We start from the raw sequence: 27,172 nt of genomic DNA, 5'->3' as shown, positions 1-27,172 counted from the left end.
ACAATTTTTCCTATATTGGTTGCTCCCACTCTCTATGTGCTATTTGATAACAAAGGCTAATTTTTCTCCTAGGCCTATTTTCTGGGTATTTCTGATCAGGTGTTAGCCTCCAGGCCTGAGAGGTCATTCTGAAGGTGCAGAAACCGAGGGTAGTGTTGCTGGAGGGCTAAAGCCTATGGCATCCTCAGTGAAGAAATACTGTCCAGCAGGAACATCTTCATGACTTTTTCTACTGCACCCTCCAGTAAAAAATAATCACTTTCTGAATTCCCACTGCCCTTTGTACATTTTCTAAAATGCCTTATATCCATGAAAGTGGGCACTGGGTTTAATTCATCTGTATGTTTTGCTCCCCTCCTCCCTCCCTCAGCATGGAGCCCAATGTTCTACATAAAGAAGGTGTGTTGAACTTGATTTTTTGGACTTGAGCATTCTGAACCAAAACCCGAGTGAACACGAGAGATTACCTTGGAAATGTGAATTCTGAATTCTGTTTGATGATATCACATTATTACAATTAAGTACAGAGTTGCTTATATTATTATTGTGGTTAAATATGGGGTTGCCAAATAAGATAAGGACAGGAAAGAGTAAACTGCCACCCAGCTCTGTTCCTCTTTTGGGACAGGGAGGCAGGAAGCTGGAAGAAGGGTAAGGGATAAAGGTTTAAAAGGGACCAGGTATTAGTAACCACACACATCTCTAGGTTAGAGTCTGATTAGGATGTTTTAAAAGATGTTCTTAAGATAAAAGATCCTTAATTAAGTTGAGGAAAATCTAGTCACTGGTTCTTAAGTTTTCTGGGGTCACGTGCTCCTTTGAGATTCTCATGGAATCTATGACCCAATCCCCTAGAAATAAAAAGCATGCACACATAATTTGCATCCAATTTTAAGGGGTTTACAGACCCTTTGAAACCCATCCTCAGATTAAGAATCTCTATGAAGATCAAGTGGCCCTACATTTCCTCAGATCCCTGGCAGTTACCACACAGATGAGAAGTGGAGTAACATTAATTATAACATTATAATTCTGCAGCTTTACCTATATAAAAAGAGCAAGGATTTTAGACAGGAAGCAGTGATTGAGCATCTCATGTTCCAGCAGGCTCCATGAAGAACTTCTTGGCTCTGTGTCCTTCCTGGGCCTCTCTCTGAGACACCTCACCACCATGCTGTCTCTGCAGCTCACCTACTTGTACCCCAACTGGATAAGCACCCGGAGGGCAAGGACCTGCACCTTCTTCTTCTCTCTCCCAGAGCTCAGCACAGTTAGCTGATAAATGTTCGATGAAGAAGGGATGAATTAATTTACCAACTTATCGGCCATTACATTTGAGTATGATTTAGTAGAGGTAAATATTTTTATTTATAAACTAATCACGCTGTCCCAACATTTACTTGAATTATCTCAGAAAGCTTATTTCAGTCCATATTTCCAAGGCCAGAGGTACCTTCTACTGGCTGTTAGGATTCCTGGCCCACCTTCTTGTGGAGGTGAAAGCTTAGTCAGAATTCCACCATCGCAGCACTGGGAGTTGTTACTGGGGCTGCTTAGAAATGCAAAGTCTCCCCCATTTCTGCTCCTTCCAAAGGATCGGCTCTCCCCAAGACCCGCACCTCACCCATGCCTCCTGGAGCCTGCTCTGACTCCCCATGCTTGGCCAGGACTTTTCTGCTTTCCTGGGTCCCAGGTGCTCCTGATTTGGGCTCTGTTTCTTGAACTCCATTCAAGCCGGGGATTTACAGTTGGGGTTTAGACTTGCTACCCAGATTAACTTCAGGCGCCCCCAGGAATTCCTCCCCTCTCTCCTCCTAATTTGACACAGAGGGTCAGGCACGATTGTCAAGTGTCAGGCTTTATCTTGCATTGCATACCCTCTACCTGCAAATTAAATTTCTTACACAATGGCCTTGAAACCAACTGTCTTGCCTTAATGGCTAAGGAGATAGTTAATCTTCTGTTAAGATCAGATAAAAGACGTTTTTGCAATTTTGAAAATGGGGTGGATTTGTATTGAGGATGAATTGCAACTTGCTGAAACATGTAGCAAGCCAACTAGAAAAATTTTGAACCCCTAACTCATCCTACTCCAAAACAAATTCCAAATAGGTCACCTGAGTAAATGTAAAACAAATGAAACCATAAAATACTAGAAAAAATTAAAAAAAAAATTTTTATGATCTCAGAGAAGGCCATAAAAGAAAACATTAGATTTGACTACATAAAATGATAACTTTGTTTGCCAAAAGGTAGCATAAACAAATAAGGCAAATTATTATTATTTTTTAAGTAGGCTCCATGCCCAGTGTGGAGCCCAGTGTGGGGCTTGAACTCACGGCCCTGAGATCAAGACCTGAGCTGAGATCAAGAGTTGGACACTTAACTGACTGAGCCACCCAGGTGCCCCAAATTTTAAAGCAAATTAAATGACAAACTGGAAAAGCTTGCCAACATATATGATAGACAAAGGTCTGATTTTTAGATGAATGATTTTTACAAATTGATTAGAAAAATACCAATATCTCCCCCCAAAATGATAAAGAACATAAGCAGACATTTCACAGAATATACAAATGGGTCTATAATATAGACAAAGATGCTCAGCCTCACTTACAACCAAAGAAATGCACATAAAACTACACTGAAATTAGATTTTTTACCAATAAATTTGGAAACTATGAAAACTTTTTTTTCAAGGTTTTATTTATTTGACAGAGAGAGAGAGAGAGAGAGAGAGCACAAGCAGGGAGAGCAGCAGAAGGAGAAGCAGGCTCCCCACTGAGCAAGGAGCCCAATGCGGGGGCTCGATCCCAGGCCCTGGGATCATGACCTGAGCTGAAGGCAGATCCTTAACCGACTGAGCCTTCCCGGGCCCCCCTACAAAAATGTTTTTGATAAAGCACCGGCGAGAGAGGCTTTGGGGAAACAGGGACTCTCATTCATTGCTACTGAGAGTATAAAGTGGTACAAATGCTTGGAGGGCGATTGGGCTGTAACTAGGAAAGCGCAAGCGTACGTACCATTTGCCTCAGTAATACCACTTCTAGAGTTAACTTATGCACGCTGCACAAAAATATACCTATTTCTAATATAAGGATTGCTAGATTGATATACACTACTGCATTGCTTTGCAGCAAAAACTAGAAATTGTGTTATGTGACCATCAGTAGGGAACTGGTTAAATAAACGACCATCTGTATATAATGGATTGCTATGCACTTGCGGAAAAGAATGAGTTACAACATCCAACAAGTACTGTGAAGAGATCAGTAGAATATGTGATGTCAGGAGCGAGAGAGAGAGGAAGGCACCCCTAAGGACCTGCATCTGAGGAAAAGGACTGGGCTGGGGTCCAAAGTGAGAGAAAGGTGTACTTCTCACTATTTACTCTTTTACCTGATTTACATTTTTCCCATGTGCATGTATTTACACTTAAAAAAGAAAACAATTAAAAATATGTAATGTGTTGTCATCTTACACAATAAGTTTGCTTTATTTTGGTTATGCAGAGAAATTACTACACCTAATTCTCTAATATCTAATGGATTGCTTTTTAAAGTCAAAACATAATTAGGAATTCTGATTAAATACAGAAAATTTTATACTTTCATTTATTTCTACTTCCTTCCAAAAACCACAATAGGAATAGGAGGAAAAAGGGGATAAACTCACAAGGACAAAGAGAATAAGAGACAGGAGAGCAGCCGATGTGAGATGTCAACATGTTTCTATGGGGTTGGAAAGCAAATTGAGGAGCAGTGAGTAACTTGGCAAAGACAGTGACAAAAACTGCAACGTCTATCTCGTTGACATGCCACCGAGATTCACCTTTCTGAACACTAGAAAGACTTCAAACTCTGAGAGACCAAGTGCCTCCACGTTTGGAGGAATGAAGCAGACCAAAACACACGGGAATTGTTTGAAATGTGGAGCAGTTAAGATCCCCAGCCCTTTTTCAAAGCCAGCTTGTTACCTTCTCCTCCCACCCACAGCCCAGCTCAGGAGTGCAAGGCCCAGGACAGAGGGTTCAGTCAGATTCCGAGTTGTGGGGTCCCCCATCCTCTTCTCTCCGTACCCCCGCACTCTGAGTTTCCAGAATGGAGAGAAACACGTGGAGAATCTTCCAGGTAGGGGATTCCTCTTTTCTTTCTTTTCTTTTTCTTTCTCTTTCTCTTTCTCTTTTCCTTCCTTCCTTCCTTCCTTCCTTCCTTCCTTCCTTCCTTCCTTCCTTCCTTCCTTCCTCTCTTTCTTTTTTTTTTATTAAGTAAACTCTATCCCCAACGTGGGGCTCAAACTCATGACTCTGAGATCAAGAGTCACCAGCCAGGTGCCCTGGATTCCTCTTTTGGATAAACTAAATAGCTCAAGAGGAAAGATCTCCTGAAACCAGTATTTGCAGATTCTTCAACACAAAAGCTGCCTGACCACCTGGTGCCCCGGTTCACTTGCAGGCAGGGGGCTTCCAATCAGATTTTAGTGCCTTCTGCTTTGAATGAATGTCCAGTCGAGAAGCACCAGATACCCGAGGAAAGGCTCCAAAATGAAAGAAAGAAACCATCCTCAATCAAAACAACAAAAACCAAAAGGAACGTGAAACAGAGCAATGCAGGAAGCAGAAGACCAAAGAAAAGATATTGCATCTATAAAAAACAGGACAAAATGCTAAAAGAAACAAACACAAACCCTCAGAGAACCAAAAAGAGCTCTTTTCGAAAGTGAAATTAAATAATTCAATTGAAGATTTGTTAAAAAAAAAATCTAGAAGACATGAACAATAGAGAAAAAAAGAAAATTAGGTAATCAACTCAGGAAATCTAACATCTAATTATTAGAATTTCTAGAGTTGCACTATTGTATCCCCAGTAAAGTAAGACATGGTTCCTATTGTACTTGAATTGCCAACAAATTTCAGAAATTTCAAAAATAGTAATGAATAAGGGAAAACTCCAGATTCTCAGATATTCCAATAGAATAAAAAAATAGAAGAAAAAAAATCTACTGGAAAGATAAATACCATTTGGGTAAGTGTATAATGAATACTGTTTTTATTTTACATAATTTTTTCCCCTAAAGACTTTTCTTAGATGTTTGGAAATAGAAATCCTGGTTATAGGTTGTGGGGTTGCTATAAATAGCTTATTTTCAGATTACTTTCTAGGAGTGTTCCAAAACATCAAGTTACATCATGCTGAAAATATGCAAATGATGGAAATAGTGACATACCTAACTGCAGATGAAATCACCCTTTTCTCAGATGCATTTGTTGGGGGCTTTACCTTTTGCCCTTTTGATTTTGACCAATTTTTATGGACATAAATGAGAGTTTAGAAACCCAACCAGCCAAAAACATGGAGTCACATCACTGTAGATCAAAGCTCCTGGAGGAGGCAGACCGGTCTTTAATTATTAGCTTACTGTTGCTGAATAGCAACGCATTAAATAAGATTAAAGAAAACAGAACTTACTTAGTAATTCATTCTCTTGACTTGCAACCCACTGGGAAGAGTATATCAAAGAAAACCGTCTGGCCTTTGTTCTCTTTGTCTGAGTTTAAATTACAAAACTTCTGCACAAGGCTTTCAGACAACCTTTTCATTGGCCGGCAAGGAGAGGCACTGGTTTGCTTAGAGGAAAAGCTGGGTTTTCTCTGTGTGGCACAGGATCCAATGATAGACAAATCCCATTTAATCCCTTTTCAGGCACGGTGCACCCTCAGGGAGGATCTTGAGGAAATAGGTTTCATTTAAAAATATATTTTACCACTTAAAAATCATTTGTATTGCCTTAGCTTTTGGCCTGAGCTCTTTATTTCTCAACACACATGTCAAGATCTTCATGGGGGGCCATTGGGAAATTTTGAAGCAAATGAAAAATCAATGGGAACTGGGTGTGCCCTAGGGATGAAGAGCAGTGTTGTTCCTAACAGTACCTCTCACCCTGCTTGATCTTACAGGCTACTTTACCAGCCACTCAGCCCAGGTCTCCCCCATTCCACTTAACATCCACCATCCATGCTCAGTCCACCTAGTCTGACGAACTTACTACATCAGCTCTCCCCACATGGAGTTCTACCACACGTGAGATTCCCTCAGCCATCAAGGTCAACCTCAACCATCAAGGTCACAGACTCAAATACCTAGAGGACCAAGCAGGTGTTCTATGGGGCTTAGTGTAATGCCCAAACCTTGCTTAGTGCCTATCCCAAGCATGATGAAGAAGCCCACATTCAGTTCCAGCCAGAGTAGTTATGCTAGAATGCGGGCTTATTTTCACCTGGACTTTTGTTTAAAAGCAGCTGGAAATCAAGAATTTTGGTGAACGCTCTCAATTTTTAAATGGTGGATTAAATTTTTTAAAAATACTCTGTGGCCAAGGAAAACTGAACCATCAGGCGAGATTTGGCATTCAGGTTGTCAATTTGCTGAGTCTGCTCTAGGTTTTCTAGAAACATCACCAGAAGAAAAGGGGAGGGTCATCCAAAGGTCCACAGTCAAGGTCACCTGGGAGTGACACATATGATACCACTCAGCTATCTGCATTAGTACTTTACAGTCTTGTATTTAAAACACACACACACACATAATCTGTTTTGTTCATTTGCTTGTTTGATTCAGTGTTCTTGAAGCTTATTTAACTATCTAATTCATTCTCACAGAATATCTTTTTGTTGTTAGCATTTTTCTTTTCTCTTTTTTTTGAAGATTTTATTTATTTATTTGACAGACAGAAAGATAGAGTACAAGCAGCGGGGGAGTGGCAGGGAGAGGGAGAAGTAGGCTCCCGCTGAGCAGAGAGCCCGACGTGAGGCTCGATCCCAGGACCCTGGGATCATGACCTGAGCCAAAGGCAGATGCTTAACCAACTGAGCCACCCAGACACGCCATGTCATTGGTATTTTTCTTACAACTCTGCCCTCAGAGTTAGACAAAGCTATAAAATACTCAACTATCCATTAAATACCTGTAGGAATTTGGGTCCCAAGAATAAAATTAGTAAAACTATTCAGTATAGAATGAAACAAACAAACAAGCAAAAAACGGATTTAGTTGAGTTTATCCACAAATGTGGCAGGCTGGCTGGGAGATGCCTACTTCTGTGACATCTAGAATGACATAGTTACTTAGTGATGAAGTATCTTTTAACCTTGGGAAGAGTTATCATCAAAACCAGAAATGTTTAAGAGACTCAAATCTCATAGTATTAATACTTTTGTTTTGATGATGTATGGAGTTAGTATTTTATGTACTTGCAATGTGAAGAAAAGTTAACAGAATAAATAACAAAAAGCTTGGTGATTCTAATTTTAAGTGAAGAATTGAATAATTGGTTTAGATTTATGGTTTTGAGTTGAAATTTTATTGTTCATAAATAGCATAGGAATGTATTTAAGAAAATGTAAGGTTTACCCTGTTTATATGTATAAATCATCATATTTATAAAAATTAGTATTTTGGAAGTATTTTGTTAATCAAATAAAATACTTTAAAAGGAAATGAACTAAATTATAGATACAGTTTAAAAGCTTTAAGTGGGATCAAACATTAATCTTTAAAAATGATTGTTAGGGACGCCTGAGTGGCTCAGTCGTTAAGCGTCTGCCTTCGACTCAGGTCATGACCCCAGGGTCCTGGGATTGAGTCCCACATCAGGCTCCCTGCTCAGCAGGAAGCCTGCTTCTCTCTCTCCCACTCCCCCTGCTTGTATTCCCTCTCTCACTGTCTCTCTCTCTCTGTCAAATAAATAAATAAATAAATAAATAAATATCTTAAAAAAAAAAAAGATTGTTAGATGAGAAACAGGACCACTTTTTTACACCAAGTACAAAAATAATCTCAAAATGGATTAAAGACCTAAATGTGAGACCTGAAACCATAAAACTCCTAGAAGAAAACATAGGGGTAACTTCTTTGACATTGGCCTTAGCAACATTTTTCTAAATATGTCTCCTGAGGCAAGGGAAACAAAAGCAAAAATAAAAAGCTTTTGCACAGTGAAAGAAACCATCAACAAAACAGAAAGTCAACCTACTGAATGGGAGAAGATATTTACAAGTGATATAAATGATAAGGGGTTAATATCCAAAGTATATAAAGATCTTATACAATCCAACAGGGAAAAAAACCCACAAATAATCTGTTTAAAAATCGGCAGGGGACCTGAATAGACATTTTTCCAAAGAAGACATACAGATGGCCAACCGGCACATGAAAAGATGCCCAACATCATTAATCATCAGGGAAATGCCAATGAAAACCACAATGAGATATCATTTTACACCTGTCACAATGGCTAAAATCAAAAGGACAAAAATACTGGCGAGGAGTTGAAGAAAAAGGAACCCTCATGCACTATTGGTAGGATGGTAAGGATGGTGCAGCCACTGTGGAAAACAATATATGGAGGTTCCCCTAAAAACAGAAATACCGTATGATCCAGTAATTCCACTACTAGGTATTTACCCAAAGGAAACAAAAACACTAATTCAAAAAGATATATGCATCCCCAATGTTTATTGGAGTGTTATTTCCAGTAGTCAAGATATGGAAGCAACCCAAGTGTCCATCAATAAATGAATGGATAAAAATGTGGTTTATATATACAATTATTAAGCCATAAAAATCACTAAGCCATAAAAAAGAATGAGATCTTGCCATTTGCAACAATATGGATGGACCTAGAGGGTATAATGTGAAGTGAAATAAGTCTGACAGAGAAAGACAAATGCCTTACGATTTCACTTATATGTGGAATCCAAAAAACAAAACAAATAAACAAAAAGCAGAAACAGACCCACAAATATGGAGAACAAATTGATGGTTGCCAGAGGGGAGAGAGGTGGAGGGATGGGAAAAGGGGTGAAAGGGAGTGGGAGATACAGGCTTCCAGATATAGAATGAATAAGTCACACGGATAAAAGGTACAGCATAGGAAATATAGTCAATAGTATTGTAAAAATGAATAGTGACAGATGGTAGCTAGACTCGTGGTGAGCATAACATAAGGTATAGACTTGTTGAATCACTATGTTGTACAACTGAAACTAATGTAACACTGTGTGTCCACTCTAAGTCAACTAAATAAAAACAAAGTTCCAGAAAAAATAATTGTTAGATGAAATGATACGTTTGGGATGTGCTTCAAAATAACCAGGAGTGGAGGGAATAATGGAGATTTAAATGAAACAAGATTGGCCATGAATTGATCATTTTTGAAGCTGGGTGATGAGCACATGGAAGTTTATAACATTCTTTGTACCATTTTGGTATCTGTTTAAAATTTTCTATAATGCTATTTTTAAAAGGATTGTTAAAATTTATTAGATCACAAATATATATTTGTAATTTTAAAATGTTAGATATTTTACAACAGTGATAAATGGATGGATGGATGAATAACATGACATGACATGACAGTCCTGTGATGTGGGGTATTGTCATCTCCTTTGCATAGATCAAAACAAACACAAAAAACAAAACTAAGCCTGACTAGAGTTCAAGTTGCTTTTGCCAACAGACACATGGAAAGATGCTCAACATTACTCATCAGGGAAATGCAAATCAAAACCACAATGAGATATCACCTCACACCTGTCAGAATGGCTAAAATCAGAAACACAAGAAACAATAAGTGGAGGATGTGGAGAAAGCACATTCTTGTGCACTGTTGGTGGGAATGCAAACTGGGGCTGCCACTGTGGAAAACAGTATGTAGGTTCCTCAAAAAAGCTAAAAATAGAACTACCCTATAATCCAGAAATTGCACTAGTGGGTATTTATCCAAAAATACAAAAAAAAAAAAAAAAAAAACACCCTAAAACAAAAAACCACTAATTCAAAGGGATACATGCACTCCATGTTTATTGTGACATTATTTACAACACCCAAATTATGGAAGCAGCCCAAGTGTCCATTGACAGATGAATGGATAAAGAAGATGTGGAATATAAAATATAATTCACTGAATAATCCATCATTCAGCCATATTATTGAATATGTATATGAATATTATTCAGCCATAAAAAATAAGGAAATCTTGCCATTTGCAATGACATGGAAGGAGTTAGAGAGTATAACGCTAAGTGAAATAAGTCAGAGAAAGACAAATACCATATGATTTCACCCATATGTGGAATTTAAGAAACAAAACAAGCAAAGGGGAAAAAACAGAAAAGAGACAAACCAAGAAACAGACTCTTAACTACAGAGGACAAACTGATGATGACCAGAGGGGAGGTAGGTGGGGAGATGGGGGAAATAGAGGGAGATTCAAGAGTACACTTATCACGATGAAAAAAATAAAATTATTTTAAAAATGGAAATACGTATTTAAGTCAAAAGAAAAAGGAAGTTGCCTTTGATTTCTTGACTATTAGCTCCATGAGGATGAAGATTGTGTAAGTAAGGCTTGTAACATGTAGAACCAGGAATTTCACACACATAAGGAAGAGAATGCTGTCATGCTCCATAGCAGAAACCCAAGGCCTTCCCCGTAAAGATTTTAATCTCATCTGTAATTCATTTCCAAAACACAAATCTTCCCATCTCCTCTGAGGAACTATGCCAGCCTCTAAACAAATAAGAAATGACATTAAGGTACAGGATGGATAAGGAATAGCCTTAAGGTGCAGGATGGAATCATGGATTGACTCACAAGCAGGTGGCCCTGAGCAGAAAAACAAAATGTTTTGTCTCCTCAGAAATAATGAATTTAGGAAACACAGTGTGGGAACGTTCATGCCTATTTGCAGCTCATTTATTTTTAGGGGTCTAAAAATATTTGCAAGTCAAAGCAGAAACTGCTCTTTTGCTGCCTTAGAACTTTCTTCAACTCTGATATAGTATGTTCACTAGGAAGCAGGGAATAATGTTTGAGTGTTGGCCTCAGGAGAAATAGGAAAACATTGTCCTTTTCTATTTGAGCAGAACTCAAGAAAGTTAGCCTGACAGGAGGCTGGAGGGCGAGGGTCAGGGAAAGGGAGAACAGTGTTCCAGAACAAAAGCTCTTACTTTTACCATATAAAAGGTTCAGGTGGATTTGGAACCTTGATGACGAGCCTCCCATACCTCAGTGATCCCTTCACACTGACAGTTCTTAAATATTTACCCAGTAGTAGAGGTAAGTAAGGGTAGTGATGACAGGGAACAGGACAGAAGTCATCAAACATGAAAAAGTGAGCTCATGTCAGCATACAATGGCAATCTGAATGAACAGAATAGAGAATTAAAAAAAAAAAAGATCTTGTGGATTATGGAAATTTCCCATGTAATAGACATGGCATTCTAAACTACTGGCAAAAGATAAATGATTCCATACGGGGTGCTTGTGGAGACTGAGCCAACAGGTGGTTCAGGTAGGCTTCTGCTCTCCCAGCACCCCAAATTCTCCCATCAGATTCCCCCATTCTCTGATACTCATGTTTTCTTAAATTAATGTAAACTTCCATGCAAAAAAACACAGAGGCTGACACCTTTTCTGGTAAGATTACTATCCCAAGACACATACATATAGAAATTGGAGAGTCACTACTGGGTGTTTGGACACGCACATATGCATTTATGTGTCCATTTGTGTATTCACTGAAAAAGGTCTGGAAGAATATAGATTGAACTAGTGGATGACAACCTGGCAGGGATGGAGACAGGGAGTGGGTGGTGCAGAGTTGGGAGTAGTGAAGAGGATTGTAGTAGAGGCTGTTATTTGTACCCCCTCTATCTGTTCCCTTTCCTTCCCTCCCTTCTTTCCTTCCTTCCCTTTCTTTCTTTTTCTTTCTTTCTCTTTCCTTCCTTCCTTCCTTCTTTCTTTTTCTTTCTCTCTCTCTCTCCCTTCCTTCCTTTCTCCCTTCCTTCCTTTTTCTTTCTCTTTCTTTCTTTTTTTCTTTCTTTCTTTCTTTCTTTCTTTCTTTCTTTCTTTCTTTCTTTCTTTCTTTTTTCTTTCTTTCCCTTTCTCATAGCACTGATTCTTAGCCCCAGCCCACATCAAAATCACCACCAAACTTTTTTAAAATGCAGAAGCCTAGGCCCTGCTGCCAAAGATTCTGATTTCAGTGATCTTAGGAGAAGGCATAATTTTTTTGTCTGTTTTTGGTTTTGTTGTTGGGTTTTTTTTGGTCCGTTTTTAAGTTTCCCGGGTGATTGTGCTGCATAACCAGATTTGAAAGCCATTATTCTACAACAGAAAAGTTTTATCTGGGCACCATGTTATCTCGCTGATGATGTAGTTCCCAGTCTCCCTTCTGGTTCAGTTTAGCCATGTGCCTGAGTTCTGGTCATCAGCTGTGAGCAAACATGACAAATGCAATTCCAGACTGTGCATTTAAAAGGGAAAAAGCATGTCATCCTCCTCTTCTTTTTTCCCTTCTTCTTGTTGGCTGGAATATGGATATGGTGGTGTAGATGGAAATAGCCATCTTAGACCAAGATGGAAGACATGCATTGAGAATGGCAGAGCCACAAGAGAGGAGGAACCTGGCCCCCCTCGCTGTGCAGCCACCATATCAGCCTGGGATTTCTTACTTGTAGATTTGTTGTGAGAGAATTAAGATTCTACCTTCTTTAAGCCTCCATTGTTTTGACCTCTGTTAAAGAACCTAATATTTTTACAACCTGACGTTATACAATATTTATAGTGTTTACAAAATGAACTTGTTTCATTTCTTATTCCCTATGTTTCCATATTATTTGAAAGTCTTATAACATGTGTAATCACTTTAAAAATGAGAAGTGTATATATCCATAGAGAGAAAGTACTTGGGTCAAGGAGAGAATAAAAATTGCAGAGACTTCAGATAATGGTTTTCTGATATATCAAAATATTTCAAATTATTTATACCTTCATACAAAGAAAATTCACAAATATTTATTGAGGCCTGGTCATATGAAAGAAACTAAGATGTGATACGAATAACTATGTCATTTTTTTAAAAGCACCATAATAAGTTACTTTTGAGGAACAAATTAATTTCAACAGAAAAATATCATCCATACTTTTCAGGTGATATTGTTAATCTAAATTTCATTGGTTGAAGTTTTGTTTGTATTTAACTTGATAGAATTTGTTTTGCTTTATAGCTGTAAGTATAAAGACTTAGGGTTAGAATGAGGTTAGGGTCTAGACCTTCCCACTAAATACCTGTGTGACCTGAAGCAAATCCCTTCCCCTCTCTGGGATTCAGTTTCTTTACTGGCAAGTGAGAGTAATGGACCCTGTGAGGTCTACAGAATCATTCCCTGACCTAAGGTTCTTGATTTTAACAATATCGGATGAATTCCAAAGCATCTGTGAAAATAAACCCTCTTGAAGTTCAAGTGTCACATTGCCCCCTTCTGGACCTTTGTAACATTCACATGAATGAGATTATTAAAAATCCATAAGCCGACATGGACATGCTGAAATATTGTAGCTCAACTCTTTTCCCCTCACAAACAGTTTAGAAAGCCCAATTTGAAGGTTTTCCAATAGAATTATTACAAGACAACCCAGGAAAGGAGAAAGGGCAAAGGGCATCAAAGGAGTAGGTGTTGACAGCGGGGTGGGGCTGGACTCAGGAGAGTTTTACACACAGTAGAATCGCCTTCTCTTCCCCCCAATACGATAAATATTATTGGCTGGCCTTTATCAAATGTCTACTATGTACCAAGAACTAATTTTTTAACCAATTAAAAAAATCCTTCCAACAACTCTTCCAGCTAGGCCAAGAATATCTGTGTCCTGAGTGGCTCCTGCTTCTTCCCACAATTTTGCCCTTTTTCCTCTAAGTTTTCCCCATCCTGTGAAGATGGCTCCCTTCCCATTTCCTTCTAGAAGCATTCTTTGACTACTTCTTCCTGTGCCGCTACTAAGGAGACCTGCATCTCCTTAACTGGTCCTTGACTTCCAAGATTTTTTCACTTTGTGTGAGTCAAGCTTTCTCACAAACTCTCCTTGGGAGCAGAATCCATGTGCAGGGCATCATGCCTCCATCACCGAGAACAGTGCTGCTCACATTGGGCTTGACAATACACAATATGACTATCTCTACTGCATCCTCCAGTTACTTCCTCTGTAGGGGAAATTGCTTGTATTTTGGGTGGTAATCTCTCATATTTACTCTAAAGTAGAAAAAACAAGCTTCTGATTTCTTCTCCAAATGTGCTTCTTTCACACCTTGGTAAATGATCACAGATTGGTAAATGACAACACATCCTTCCAGCTAAAGCCAAACCCCTTGATTCTTCTTTTTACCTTATATCTCGTGTTCAATCTGTCAGCAAATCCTATTGGCTCTACCTTCAAAATATGTCCACAACACAGTCACTTTATCCCATTTTACCCAAATCACAATCATCCCATTATGACCACTGAGTCCAAGCCACATCAGGTTTAATTGGATTATAGTAACGGTCTTTATAGCTCGTCTCAGAGCTTCTGACTTTACTTGCCCCGTGCCAACCCCCAACATGGTCTGTCTCAAACAGCGCATCTAGGAAGATCCTTCTAAAAGATGTCAGACCATATTACTACTCTACTCAAAACCTTTTGATGGCTTCTCTTCTTCCTCAGAATAAAAGCCAAGACCCTTAAAATGTTCTTCCAAGCTCTGCCCAAGGTGGTCTTCCCTCTGGCATCATCTCCTCTAGTCTCCCTTTCATTCCACTGCACTTCAGCCACACCAGCCCCCTCACTCTTGCTGGAGGGCAGCAGGCCTGCCTCCACCTTCTGCAAACTCCTACTGATCCTTTAAGGTCCACTTTAAGTGTCACCTCTTTCAGGAAGCTTCCCTACCCACCTCACCCTAAACCAGCTGGAGTTCTCCTTTGCACTTCCAACATCTGTGGCTAGCACTGTGGGTTGCTTCACCTTTTCGTACAATTACGACTTCTACATCAGACTGTTTATCTCATCAGATTGTAAACCCATAAGGATAGTGATTGTGTTTGACTTAGTTGGACTATATTCATGAAAGCCATAGTAATCAAGAAAGTATGTAAGGATAGACCAATAGATCAAAATAAAGGGTCTAGAGATTGACCTACATATACATGGTAAATTGTTTTTCCACCAAGGCACCAAGCCAATTCAATGGAGAGAGGGAACACTTTTTTTTTTTTTTTAAACAAATGGTGCTGGATCAACTGGATATCTGTGCAAATAAAAGTTGAATCTTGACTTTTATCCTACACCATAACCAAAAATGAATTTGAGATGGATCATTGACCTAAACATAAAACCTAGGACCATAAAGTTTCTGGAAGTATACATAAGAGAATATATTCTGGACCCTGAAGTAGGGCAAGGTTTTGGACTAGATACGAAAACCACAAACCATAAAAGAGAAAAAAATTGGTAAATTTGACTTCATCAGAACTAAAAATTTCTGGGTATCAAAAGATACCATTTAGAAAGCCGATAGATCACAGATTGCACTACAAATCTAGGGCTCTAAACAGTATCTGGCGCACAATAAATGCTCGATTAAATATTTGTTGAACAAATGTATAAAAGACCTGCCTCTTTCCCATCATAACACACAGCTATTCTAACGGGTACAGCCAGCCAAGATGTCAACCCCCTTTGACTGTTGAGGGGACAGTGGTAGCTAGGGGGAAAGAAAAGTATCAAGGTTTGTTAGTAGAAATAAAATGTGTCAAGTCGGCAAACTTGAGAAATTGTCTACAGATTATGAGGATTTACAGTGAATCAGACAAGATAAGGAGTGGATAACTATAGAACATTCACATAAGTAAATTAGCTCAAAATACAGGTGTAATTTCACCAAATGGAACAGAAGGCATATATCTCATTCTTCATTGCCTCAGTGATGCTAATTTATGAGAACTGTAGATGCTGTAACTAGCAAATGAAGGTGGAACTACCAGTGTTTTACCCAGAGGAGCTGGGAGGAATTTTATCACAAAAGATGGCGTCAGTAAGGGAAAAAATCAGGTAAAAAGGGTTAAACTGGTCCTATATGCTTGAGTGTGCTTCTGGGCATGGCATAGACCCAGGCTAATGAGACATTCCTGTTTGCCTAAGACTATCCAAGCATTTCCCAATGTAATCAATATTAGCTGCTTTTTCACTCTCAAAAGTGTCTTTGTTTGCATGATATATAGTGTGATCATCCTACTTATATGTGTTATTTCTTCCTCTTACTTTATTTTTTCTTCCTCTTCCTCTGGATAGTCCCTGAGGATAAGAATAACCACATAGTTGCATATCCATTGTAGGATCACTCCCTGGAAGGAATCTCAGGCCAAATAAGAGTGAGTGCTCATTCTCCTGATGATCAGTGTATGACTGGGTTGAGCAACTGTAAACCTGGTGTTTTGATTGGTTCTCTGCTCCCTAACCATGTGAACTGGACAGTGGGAATCTTCAGTGTTATTATTTTGAATTAACAGAGTTCTATTTTCTCCTAAGAGCACCAACTTTTTAATCAATATTTTAATTGACAATTTCATTTTAAACCACATTATATTAATCAATACTCTTTTAAAGACATGGAAACTGAGGCATGGAATGATCCAGCTAAATGACTTGTCTGGGATCATTCAGGGTAAAATTATTTAGATGAGACTCCTATTTATGATCAATTTATTTTCAGTTCACCTTCACCACCATCATTCATTCATTTAAAAATTAAGCAGCTATAATGTGCCATCAACTTCCTCTCCACATGATGCATCATTCAGGACCCAAAGTTCTGAACATTCACTACACATGCATGACTTAACAGAGGCAATCTGCTGCTGAGAAAAGAACATCAGGTACTAATGTTCAATGTTTGAAGTAAGTTCTATGCTTCTACTAGAAAACAATTGACTGAAGGGAACCTGCAGTTCTACAGTAAAACAAATCTTAATAACTCCTGAATTGTACTTTAGGGGTCCAAGCAATAGTGGGTTATGAACACCTAGGTGGTGGGGGGGAAGGTTCTTGCATACAGTGATGGAAATAATCATTCAACCTTTCTACTGTATCTTTCTGATCTAAAGATTTTTTTTTTTAAGCCTCAAAAAGAATCTTTAATGATGCTGCTCTTTTACATGATAAAACCAACTAGGAACAGTCTTTAATTTTAGTGTTCTGAATGGCTTATACATTTATAGTAGCAACATCACCTTTGGTGCCTTTGATTCCTGAGCCCATTGATCTGCCACAGCTTTGAAATCTCAGATGGGAATTCATTCATATGAACCTAATTTGAAAAAAAGCAACTTCTTTCCAGCCCTCTGAATTATCCAATGGATAACTGAATAATAATTCAGAGGGCTGGCATTATCCACTGGATAATTCAGAGGGTTCCCCTCTGTTCTGGTAACCTCTGGAATGGAGTTGGTTTTCAAAAGTAGAAAACAGCTCTTTGCCATAGTAATCATTTAACAAAATGAAACAAACATAGATAAGAAGAGGGTTGTTCCTTCTTAACAGTGCAAGCTTTTAAATAAGTAAATTCTTATGCACATAAATGGTTGCTACTAAGAAGATTTCTAGGTAGCTAGGTACTATGGATAATGGGAAGTCTAAAATTGTATTGAAATTTACTAGATGATCTCAATTAACTATTGTGGTCCTTTTTAAATAGTAATTGTTATATCAATAATAGTAGTTAGCTCTTATATGTTATGTGGTAGGCACTGTCCTAGGTGCTTTATGTGTACTAACCATTTAATTCAGAAGTCTTGAAGGTAAGTACTAATACCTCAATTTTACAGGAAAGGGAGCTTTAGTCAGCATAAGGAGGTCATCAGGTGACTCCATCCAGCTGGGATTCAAGCCAAGTCAGGGAAGCTCCAATCTTGGACATCTTAGCCACTATAAAGGACTATATAGTTATTACCAGAATGTTCTTACTACAATGAAGTAAATTTCTTTATGTCTTGGATTTAATATTTGGTGTAAGGAAATTTGAACACTTTGTTATATACATCTCTAGCCTAGTACAAAGCAGGTTTTCTTTAGGTATTGTGGGGGAATGAATGAGTTAAATAAGTCTAGAATCTCTCAGTTGTCTCAGTCTATTACCAATAGCTTTCTTCTTCCTCATAGGCCAGCCTCCACCCTACAAACTTGGTTAATGATAAATTTATCCTGTCTTCCCTCTGCTAAGTCCTAAGCCAATGGGCTTATACTTCTCTTCCTTCAGTGATTGGACACTCTGATGAAAACATACAAAGGGAACTGACAGTCCAGTGGGGATGTGGGACACAAGGTGAGAAACCCCAGAAGAAGCACCAGTGCAGAGCCACGGTCACTGAGAAGAGGCAGAAAATGTGTCCATTTGGGGAGCACAGGAATGTCTAAGACTGAAACTCTCTTGCCTCATCCCCCAAGACCTGCACTAGCCATGGGATGCTTCATTTATTCATCCAACCTTTACTGAGTATCTCCCAAATGTCAACACTGTGCTAAGCATCAGATACATGACACTGAATGAGAAAGACATTGTCTTCTTACTTTTTACTGTGATTATTACCTCTCCCACAACACCACCACAATCATGTAATCTTATTCTCTTAATCTCTTCATTATTCATCTCCCCATCTTTTTGGGATGATCTCTCTCCCTGGGAGTCTATTTATTATCTGTATGGAGATCATTATTCATTGGTTTACATATTAGATGAGCACCTACTATGTGACAAACACTGTTCTAGGTGCAGGGGATATGATGATGAGCAAAGCAGAGATCATTTCTGCACCTAAGGGGCTCCTAATAACCCCCAAGTCTGTCCATACTTGCTATCCTTCCTTCTCTCAGTTTCTTTCAAGGACATAAAATTATACAAAGTAATAATTATAACAATATGTTATATTTTTAACACATACAGATGTAATAATTATAACAATAGCAAAACAAAGGGGAGCTGGGAATGGAGCTATAAAGGAGTAAAATTTCTAGATCTCACTGGAATTATGTTAGTATAAATTTAAACTAGGTTCTGATAAGTTAAAAAAATATATATTTTATGCCCTAGAGCAACCACTCAGAAAATAACTAGAAATATAAGTTAAAAATAATTAAAAGGCTATCTACATACAGAAGAATGAAGTTATACCCCTACTCCATACCATAAACAAAAGTTGACTCAAAACACATCAAAGACCCAATTGTAAGAGTTAAAATTATAAAGCTCTTACAAGAAAACATAGGCATAAATCTTCACAACTTTGGATTTGTTAACTGTGATACCAAAATACAAGCAACAACAACAACAACAACAACAAATAGATAAATTGGCCATCATTAATTAAAAATTTTATGCTTCAAAGAACACCATCAAGAAAGTGAGAAGACAACCTACAGAATGGGAAAAAAATTTTGCAAATCATGTATCTGGTAAGGGACTTGTGTCTAGAATCTATAAATAAAGCTCAATAATAAAAAGATAAATAATCCAATTAAAAATGGGCAAAGGATCTGAATAGACATTTATCCAAAAAAGATATATAAATGGCCAATAAACACATGAAAAGATGCTCAACATCATCAGTCATCAGGGAGCATAAAACCACAAGATACCACTTCACACCCACTAGGATGGCTAGAATCAGAAAGACATAGTAACAAGTGTTAGCTAGGATATGGAGAAACTAGAACCCTGGTACACTGCTGATGGGAATGTAAAATGGTTCAGCACTTTGAAAAACAATCTGTCAGCTTTTAAAACAGCTGAATAGCAGCAGCTCTTTCTGCCTACAGGTCCTGTCCCCATGCTTTAATAAAATCACCTTTTGGCACCAAAAATAAATAAATAAATAAACAGCTGAATATAGTTATCACATAACTCAGCAGTTTCACTCCTAGATCTATACCTACAAGAAATGAAAACATGTCTACGCTTTTATGCAATTTATACAATTTATAAATTTGTATAATTTATACAATTATGTTCATAGCAACATAATTCATAATAGCTAAAAAGTGGAAACAATCTAAATATCCATCAGCTGATGAGGGGAGAAATAAAGGGTGGTATATACAGACAATAGAATATCATTCATCAATAAAAAGAAATGAAGTACTGATATACACCACGACACGGAAACACCTTGAAAACATACGCTAAGTGAGAGAAACCAGTCACAAAGGACCATATATCATATGATCCAATTTACATAAACTGTTCAGAATAGGCAAATCAATAAAAAAAGAAAGTAGATTCGTAGATTCGTGGCAGACTGGGGTTTGGGGAAGGGGTTGGGAATGCTGCTAAGTAGAGCAGGGTTTCTTTTTAGGGTAATGAAACTATTCCAAGATTGATTGTGGTGATGTATGCACAACTCGGTGAATATACGAAAAGCCACTGAACTGTATACTCTAAATGTATACTTTTAAATATATTTAAAATAATGAAAGGAATTAAAATGAAAATGTTACACTAGAAAATATTCACTTAATGCAAACTACCCAGCCAGCTGCCTCCATATCTTTTCTGTAGCCACCTTGACCATGCTTTTGAATTAAAAACTTTCTGCTTCCAGACCATTCATGTTCCCTTTTCGGCCATTCACATCTCTGCTTGCAACTTCTATTCCTGCTTACATTCTTTTTTTTTTTTTTTTAAGATTTTATTTATTTATTTGACAGAGAGAGAGAGACAGTGAGAGAGTGAGCAAAAGCAGGGGGAGTGGGAGAGGGAGGAACAGATTCCCACTGAGCACAGAGCCCGATGCAGGGCTCGATGCAGCGTTCGATGCAGGGCTCGGTCCCAGGACCCTGGGATCATGACCTGAGCTGAAGGCAGATGCTTGACCGACTGAGCCACCCAGGCGCCCCTCCTGCTTGCATTATTTTTTTTTTCAAAGGTTTTATTTATTTATTTGACAGAGAGAGAGAGACAGTGAGAAAGGGAACACAAGCAGGGGGAGTGGGAGAGGGAGAGTAGGCTTCCCGCTGAGCAGGGAACCCTATGCGGGGCTCGATCCCAGGACCCTGGGATCATGACCTGAGCCAAAGGTAGACGCCTAACGACTGAGCCACCCAGGCGCCCCTCCTGCTTGCATTCTTAACAGCTTTCTCTCCTTTTTTGCCTCCTGGTCTTTGCCCAGACTATCCAAAATGGATAGAACAAAGAATTACACAATCCTGGAAGGTCAGAAATGGAAGTCACCTCAGTGCTCCTCTCCTCCCACCTCGTTTTAGGGATGAGGGGACAAAGGCCCAGAGACGTTACATGACTTGTCCACAGTTCCCCAAAACAGCTTGTCCTTACTCACCTCCTCCAAAAAGCATCCACTCGTTCAGCAAATGCTTCCTTATTTTTCTACCCAATCTCAGATACCTTTACTGCATTACTAAAAGGTATCAAATGCACTGATCTCAAGACACCATTCACATTTAAACTCCAATCTCACATTCCAGAGGGAAAAAGCGGTTCTTTCATCTCCGTGGCCACTACATCTGATCTCAGCTGCTGCAGCTTTTCCTCTGTTGTCATGAAGAACAACTCAAAATTCGTAGGAGGCTGGCTTAGGGCCAGCCAGCAGCAGACACAGGGACAAACTCCCTGCCCGGTTTCCATAAAGGATAACCCCTCAACTCACCTCACAGAAAACCATTCCTAAGGTCTTCAGAAAAGAGATTCAGTCCATATAAAATACAGCCTCTCTACATTTTTAAATGCTCTCAGGAAAGAAAATGGTTACGAAGGGCATGTACATGTCTTTATAGGTTTATACCTATAAGTATACCGAGATCAAAGATTAAGTTGCTTTTTTAAAACAAAAAAGTATTCATCTTGATGGGAAACAGAAAAACCTTGAGGGCGCCCGGGTGGCTCAGTTGGTTAAGCGACTGCCTTCGGCTCAGGTCATGATCCTGGAGTCCCTGGATCGAGTCCTGCGTCGGGCTCCCTGCTCGGCAGGGAGCCTGCTTCTCCCTCTGACCCTCCCCCCTCTCATGTGCTCTTTGTCTCTCTCATTCTCTCTGTCTCAAATAAATAAATTTTAAAAATCTTAAAAAAAAAAAAGAAAAGAAAAACCTTGGGTGGGGGGCAGGAAATTCATAAATCATGCAGTCATTCTGGACTTCATGTGAAGAGAAAATTCATCAAAACCAGACTGGCCTTTCATCTGCAGGGAGCCTGGTAAATAATGATGTAAATCCACTAAAGAACTGGAGTGATGAAGTCAAAGATCTTGTGGGCCTACCTGGCTTGGAAAAGCAAAAGAAACTGCTCTCTGAGAGGAGAGACCAGGCCTTCCCGCGTCTGGCTGTGCCTTTACTCCTCCAAGGACTGCTCGGCACAGGCGTCCACACACAGGACCTTCATGATTGAGGAAGAGAAAGGCAAATGTAATTGGAGACGCTTTCTTCCCCAGAGCGGGCACCATTCTGGGGCTGATGGAAGAAGTGATTACCCAGTGCTGAGGAGGCAGTTTAAGTGTTGCCCACCAGGGAGCCTGGAGGCTTTCGAAGCCAGTCCTGAGAATTACAAGCTGTTCCGTAGTCCTTGCTAATTGACCCGGTATTTCTGCCCGAAACCATTTCCCCAAGGAGGCAAGTCAAAGTAGACAATGAGGATCTCTCATCTCCCAGGGCAGCTCGGAAACAAAGCTTGAGCTCCAGAGACTAGATATTATTTCAAAGCATAAAAGTGCAAGAAGGTCAAGGACTGAACATGAAAAGATTCAGAACGATGCATCAAGGTTTCCACTGTGATTCTCAGCCCACACTCCCCTCTCACTGCCCTCTACTACTTTAGTTTGAATTTTATGAATTACTCATCGTTCTAAGGATAAGGGATCATGAGGGACAGCCACAGGGTCCACGAAATGCACACATTTCCGGGAGCTTCATGAAAAGAGTCACTATTCACTTAAGCAGGGATCTATTCATGTATAAGGAAAGATATCTGCAAAGTGCAGGAAAAGTTCTGGGTGCAAGAGTTCCCAACTGTTGAGAGGGAGGAGGGAAATGAAATTGGGGGAAAGGGGAAGAATTCAAAGAGCTCTATCATAGTTTACTCTATATTCTTCTGTATGTGCCTTCGTTGTTGATGCTATTTTTTTTTTAAGATTTTATTTATTTATTTGAGAGAGAGAATGAGAGACAGAGAGCACGAGAGGGAAGAGGATCAGAGGGAGAAGCAGACCCCCCACCGAGCAGGGAGCCCGATGTGGGACTCGATCCCGGGACTCCAGGATCATGACCTGAGCTGAAGGCAGTCGCTTAACCAACTGAGCCACCCAGGTGCCCCTTGATGCTATTTTGACTATGATTACAACAGAGGTTTTCTTGGCTTACAGGATAAAAATACACATTTATCTCCACCAATATCTGGGGATTGTGGTCGGCTTCTGATGACCACGTATGTAAAAGTGACTCATCCCCAGTACGATACACCAGGCCCCCTGACTGAAATGGTCTGGCCCAGCACTCCAAAGCTGAGATTTTTTTTAGTTTTGAATCCAGACATAGGAGGACTTAGAAATGAAACCCGGCACCATAGTAAATCAAGCTGTTGAAATGGTGACATAGTTCTCAACTAACTACAGAATATATTCCCAAGCAAAAGTAGACACTCAGTTATTGGTCATGAAAAGCAGTGGTACAACTGAAGCCTGACTCCTGCCCTGGGCCTGGATGAGCGCGGAGGAGGAGCTAAACCTCTATCTGAGAATGTATCTCTAAATACTGTCTGGTTTCTTTTGAGGCTGGGGCTTTGGGAAACCTGAAGAAAACAGTGTAGTGAACGTGAGGCCCAGGATGATAAGGGAAATTCTCTTCTCAGTGCTTGACACTTCGGAATATTCAGGAACAATCCCAGAGATACATTTGGCTGTTGCCTGGGGCTTTGTCCCCAGACAGATCTGGGGGCTGGGAGTGGGTTAATTACGCATGATGCTGGGATAAAGACGTGTCTCCATCAGGCGGCATCTTCTCTTTTTTGTCACTGAGCCACAGTCCTACAGTGAGTAAGGGGACCAGGACACCTTTGCATGGAAGAGCGCTAGCCAGGGAACTACAAGAGATGGGTGAGAGGATTGGCTGCCCCTGCTGAGCCCTCCTATCCTGAGCCAAGCTTGTGTTAGAGGCCCCCTGACAGGACTGTGCTGAAATGGTGCTTATTTCAGAGGCTGAATCTTGTTCTGAGGATCTGATGGTCTGTGAGGGATTTGCTTAGGGCCCTCAGAGGAGGACATTTAAAAATACTTGTTGGAGCCTGGACTAAGTGCAAAAAATGGAGGGACTCTGCAAGGGGAACAGATTTTAGAGGCATGCCTGCCTTGGAGGAGGCCTCTGCCAGACATCAGGAATGATGTGTAGTAGCAATCCAAAGGCAGGCCATGGCCAATACCGTCAGCCAAGTCGGAAACCTAAGCGCCATCCCAGGTTTCTCTCTTGCCTTCCCCTAGTGCTATAAATTCTCCCACTTCAATACCACTCCACTTCTTTTACCCATCACCCTGACTGCTGCCTCCTGAGCAGGGCTGGATCCCACAATAGGGAGAGATGCACATGCTTTAGGGCACCAGCAGGGAGGAGGCAATAGAAGTCTTAAAATATTTTGATATTTGATATATTTTTTTCAAGGCATCTGTGTCTTATTAGACATCTTATGGCTATCTTTGCTTAAATTCGAAATTGCATCTTGGGCTCTTGAGGGCCAAAAGCCTCTAATAGTCTTAATCCCATGCTGGACCTGGTTGGCTGAAACAGCCTCCTACTTCCTGTCTTTCCCAGCTCAACTTTATGCTCCAGGAAACCACCTGCAGGATCTTTCTCAAATGTAGTTATTACTGCTCCACTTAAACTAACTTCATTAGAATGAATATTGGATAGAATTCAATCACCATTGCACCGTCTAGAAAGCTCTTCAACATCTGGCTCTTGATTTTGTTCCTAGTCTCATTTCTCATCTTCCCTGCTCCCACTTGCCCTCCTCCATATGCCCTGATAGGGTTCAGGGCCTGCTACCCCAAATATGGCACCTTGATATATTGAATATTTTAAGCAGGAGAGTCAGTCTGACTTCCTTCTCCCCTTGCCCTTCTTCCCTGAAACCTGTTATAAAACCTTCAGGTGAGAGGTACCCTCGCTATACCTGGAGGAAAGGAGCATCCTTATCTCTGAAGACAAGGGGCAAAAATTAGAATCCTAACAAATGGGCCTTGCTAAGCTTCCCCCAATTTACTACACTTACCTCATACAGTAGTCCCCCCTTATCCTTGGGGGATATGTCCCAAGACCCCCAGTGGATGTCTGAAACCACAGATAATACTGAACCCTATATTATATGTACTGTTTTTTTCTGTACATGCATAACTATGGTAAAGTTTAATTTATAAATTAGGCACAGTAAGAGATTAAGAGCAATAACTCATAATAAAATAGAACAATTATAACAATGTACTGTAATAAAAGTTATAGGAATGGGGTCTCTCTCTGAAAATACCTTACTGTACTGTACTCACCCTTCTTGTGATGATGTAACATGATAAAAGGCCTACATGAGGAGGTGGGGTGAGGGGACTGATGCAGGATGGCGATGGAGCCCTGGGCTGCTTCTGAGAGTAAGTCAGAAGAATCCTCTGCTTCTGGGCCCCACGTGACCTCAGGTAACTGAAACCATGTGGAAAGCAAACTCGCAGATAAGGGGGGACCTCTGCACTCCTTAGTTCATCATATTCCTCCATGACTATCCACTCCTCAACAAACCTAGCATAAAATACTCAGGTCCAACTGCTTCTGTGAGTCTTCATTTCCTTATAAAGGCTCCTAAGTCACATAAAACTTATACTGAATACACATGCATGTTTTTCTCCTGTTAATCTTTGTCAGTTTAACTCTCAGACCCAGCCAAGGACTCTACGAAGGTCAAGGAGCACTTTTCCTCCCCTCCATGGAGCCCTGTATCTGAGACATAGCGCCATACTTGAGGTCCCACAAGCATCCCATGCTGCTTTGTGCCTGTACGCCTTTGCACATGGCATTTCTTCTACAAGGACTGCTTTCTTCAACCCATTCACCATTGAACCTCCCAAACTCTATCCCACTGTGAAGTCGTCCTTGCCTCCTTTAAGTAGGAGGTACTCTCAGAGTACTTCATACACCTCTCTGTGGACATCTGTCCTTGTGTGCACTTCTCTGTCGGTCTGTGTCAACCGTGAGGGTACTGCAGGCAGGGACGAAGGATGTTCTATTCACCTCTCTCTAAGTGGTGCCTGGCACAATGCAGGTAGTCAGTACTTGTTTATGGAAAAGACGAATTAATAAACAAATTATAACAGATTTATTTTGTTGTTAAGCACAACAATTATTTTAAATTCTTGTTTTACAAGAGGCTCATTCCATTCTTTTTCTTATTTCAATCATCTAATGGTTAAAATTCTACTTATTCAAATGTAGCTTCAGTTCCCTTCTCTTCCTTTCCTGATACTCCAAGCAGAATTCAGCTCTTCCTCTGGTATTTCCCCCATGAACTCTGTGTTTTCCTTGAACATCTTCAAATTCTGTCTAGTATTTGTGCTACTTGTGTACATATTTGTCCTCCCCACTGGAATGCAGGTTTCTATGGGGCAGGTCCTCAATCTTACTAACTTCATGATTCTGGACACCAAATACCCAGGAGGAGTTTGTACATGCTGCCTGAATTGATCTGAGTTGTACAGATATTTTAAAAGGTAGCATGGATCCCAGAAGATACAGACATAGATATTTCTTTCATATCCTTCTCTGGTGGAAAAACAACACCACCACTACTAACAACTGTTCTATGATAAAGAAAAAATAAAGGCAAAAAATTTTAAAAACACCACCCCCAAAACTCTTTCAAGGGTTTCCTCCTGAAAGAAGGGCAGGTTTGTTACAAGTGCCCCTAACCAAAGCACCTCTGGCTGGAAAATTTCTGAAACATTGTGGAGTTTGGTGAGATGCCCTGTCGCTTTTATACAACATTCTAAGGTTCCCAGTGAAGCACACCTCAAATGTGGGTAGACATTCCTAAGAAGGCTATTTGAGTTGGAAGCATCAGAATGTTTATACACCAGCATTTGCTCCAGCCCACAGACAATAAAAACAACCCAGTTATGGCTTCCCTTTGGAAGGTCACTGAGGTTAAAATGATCACAGTAAGAGTGAAAAAGGCTCCATATCCCTTTGTTTTTATTTTTAGGGTGTGATATGTTAGCAGCCTCCAGCAGAATTTGCTTTATTTTAAAGCATGCAAAATAATCCCTGCTCTGTT

General features: G+C 39.8%; 1 protein-coding gene across 4 annotated transcripts in view; it reads right to left on the bottom strand.

Moving 5' to 3' along the window:
* The window catches only part of LOC118006551 (serine/threonine-protein kinase NIM1), a 60,692-nt gene that overhangs the window by 18,581 nt on the left and 14,939 nt on the right, over window positions 1-27,172 (bottom strand). Inside the window, exons 1-2 of one of the 4 annotated variants that reach the window (XM_034999258.1) lie at window positions 22,378-23,001; window positions 22,134-22,249 (exon numbers count right to left, since the gene is read on the bottom strand). The exons of the other annotated variants lie outside the window; for them this stretch is intronic. The gene's annotated coding sequence lies outside the window, so the exon portion shown is untranslated. Of the gene's footprint in view, window positions 1-22,133; window positions 22,250-22,377; window positions 23,002-27,172 lie in introns of those variants that run through there. 4 annotated transcript variants of the gene reach the window in all.

The sequence above is a fragment of the Mirounga leonina genome, unplaced genomic scaffold, assembly GCF_011800145.1.
Source record: "Mirounga leonina isolate KUSES-001 unplaced genomic scaffold, KU_Mleo_1.0 Mir_97, whole genome shotgun sequence".
Lineage (NCBI taxonomy): Eukaryota > Metazoa > Chordata > Mammalia > Carnivora > Phocidae > Mirounga > Mirounga leonina.
The sequence above is the reverse complement of the archived record's forward strand: the minus strand, read 5'-3'. Positions and strand labels throughout refer to the sequence as shown.